The sequence below is a fragment of the Salvelinus alpinus genome, chromosome 13 (genome assembly GCF_045679555.1).
Source record: "Salvelinus alpinus chromosome 13, SLU_Salpinus.1, whole genome shotgun sequence".
NCBI classification, from domain to species: Eukaryota; Metazoa; Chordata; class Actinopteri; order Salmoniformes; family Salmonidae; genus Salvelinus; species Salvelinus alpinus.
The window spans coordinates 53,502,776-53,505,331 of record NC_092098.1 but is presented as its reverse complement, the minus strand read 5'-3'; the positions used below and the strand labels follow the sequence as shown (position 1 = coordinate 53,505,331).

Below are 2,556 nucleotides of genomic sequence, written 5' to 3'. Positions count from 1 at the left end.
GATCTTGTCTGAGCCGGTATCTTAATATTTGAGTCTTGCTGTATTTTTACACCCCCCTGGACAGGATCATTGTTGGTCCCAAGGCCTTTTCCCTAATCTTTTATTTTTTGTTGGTATGGTAACAAGTGGAAAATATACTGTGAATCCCAATAGCCAATCAATCAGGATTCAAAATGCTCTGTGTCACATGAGATACTGTCAATCTACAGGAAATACCGTCTTGGGGTGGGGGGGGGATTTGTGAGAATCAACTAGCCTGGTTCCAGTCTGTTGGCACGGCAAGGAGTGGCGTGATGGCACAAATCGACTGGAACCCAGGCTAAGAATCAGCCGCAACCTGCAGGAAACCGAATTTACTTGGCTAAAAGTAATGGAATGAGATTAAATGTAGCTTTTTGAAGTTGTGGTCTTTATTACAAAGTGATAAAATGTGTTAACTACTAAATGTAATAAATTAATTGGTAAGTAGTTCAACTACTTACTTAAAAAAAAAAAATCTGCTAGAAATGAAGCTAATAGTAGCGTAACTTTAACACATTGTGAGATGGAAGAGTCCTGTACTGTACTTACCAGGTCCGGCTGTTCGGCGGTGCTCGGACGCCACCTAGTGGAGAACATGCGAAAGAGCATCTCCATTTCCTCAACCTCGGCGTTTCACTGATGCTACGTAAATTATTTTCACACAGTATTTCTTTATCAGTTGGCGGAATCAATGTTTCATTTAATGTAAGGTCATATTCTCATAATAGTGTAACAGACAGTACTAGGTAGACTGATTTATTTAATATTCACTTGACTATCTTGTTATTTCGCGCAGAGAACTCGTCGCCAATTGGAACGTGTCATTGTATAAATATGTAAGCGAATGCAACTCCGTGTTAAAGGCGTCACTACAGACCCAGGTTCGATCCCGGGCTGTATCACAACCGTCCGACCGTGATCGGGAGTCCCATTAGGCGGCGCACAATTGGCCCAGCGTCGTCTGGGTTAGGGGAGGGTTTGGCCGGAGTAGGCCGTCATTGTAAAATAAGAATTCGTTTTTAACTGACTTGCCTAGTTAAATATAAAATAATTGCTTAGAATATTTATTCAGAAGTAAGAACACTAACAAAACACTCATTCCCATACCGGGAGTCGAACCCGGGCCGCCTGGGTGAAAACCAGGAATCCTAACCGCTAGACCATATGGGATGCTGCTACATCTTCCCAATATAGCAGTCATCTAATGTTCACAGAAGAGAAAGGGAGTTGACAAAGCCGTTGATAGGCTTTACCTACCACACACACACCAGTCCCTAAAAGCCGATTTATGCTTGATCCTACAATGCGAGCAGGAGGCTCTGTATGGAGGGTGTGGCGTAATTGCGCCTCTGGAGGCTTGCTGAGGCGAAATCAAAGCGCTGTACCACATCGCTGTGCACTTTCCAAATGTTGTACCAATGCGGAGGTCTCCCCATAGCCAGAGAGGATGAGAGAGACCCAACTCGGAGGAAAATCTGTTTCCCTCCAGCAGGTGGCGGTATTTCATTGTTTTAGTAGACTCGCAAAGACGTTCTTTATATAGAGGTCATGGAGGAGAGTGTCAAATGGCTTATTTGATATGTGAGGTTTATTTGATCGAATAGAAGTTTCGTAATTCTTAAATTGTTGCGAGTGTACTGGTATACGTAGGACACGTGACATTCCCGACAACTTTGAGAAGAAAACACTTAATAGCGCAGTTGTCTCGAGTTTTCATATTCATGACATGAGTCTAGTAGCATAGCGTCTCTCTCCATTGAAAGTGCCCTGATCTCTGCAGAGACCGCATCACAGCTGTACCACCAATACATATGACGGATTGATAAGAATCTACTGCGAAATTACTGCAGTAAAAAAAAAACGGTGTTTTTTTGGACACAGTATTTCAGGACACTGCAATTATATCTTACTAATTATTAATGAATTATATCTTATTAATTATATCTTAATATATCTTTACCATTAACTCTGCATTGTTGGAAAAGGACCAGTAAGTAGGCCAAAGCGTTTCACTGTTAGTCAACACCAGTTGTTTACGAAGTATGTGACAAACAAAAATGTATTTTGGTTTGAGTTCTACTGTACTCTGTCTGTCTGAGTTCTTCTGTACTCTGTCTGACTGAGTTCTACTGTACTCTGTCTGACTGAGTTCTACTGTACTCTGTCTGAATGAGTTCTACTGTACTCTGTCTGAATGAGTTATACTGTACTCTGTCTGAAAAAGTTCTACTGTACTCTGTCTGAATGAGTTCTACTGTACTCTGTCTGTCTGAGTTCTACTGTACTCTGTCTGACTGAGTTCTACTGTACTCTGTCTGACTGAGTTCTACTGTACTCTGTCTGACTGAGTTCTACTGTACTCTGTCTGTCTGAGTTCTACTGTACTCTGTCTGACTGAGTTCTACTGTACTCTGTCTGACTGAGTTCTACTGTACTCTGTCTGACTGAGTTCTACTGTACTCTGTCTGAATGAGTTCTACTGTACTCTGTCTGACTGAGTTCTACTGTACTCTGTCTGACTGAGTTCTACTGTAC

The 2,556-nt window shown here is 41.9% G+C and overlaps 1 non-coding gene across 1 annotated transcript; it reads right to left on the bottom strand.

Annotated features, from left to right (window-relative positions):
• Positions 1 to 1,119: 1,119 nt before the first annotated feature.
• On the bottom strand, positions 1,120 to 1,191 carry trnae-uuc (transfer RNA glutamic acid (anticodon UUC)). Its single transcript has one exon. It is a non-coding gene; the product is annotated as a tRNA-Glu (tRNA).
• Positions 1,192 to 2,556: the final 1,365 nt, after the last annotated feature.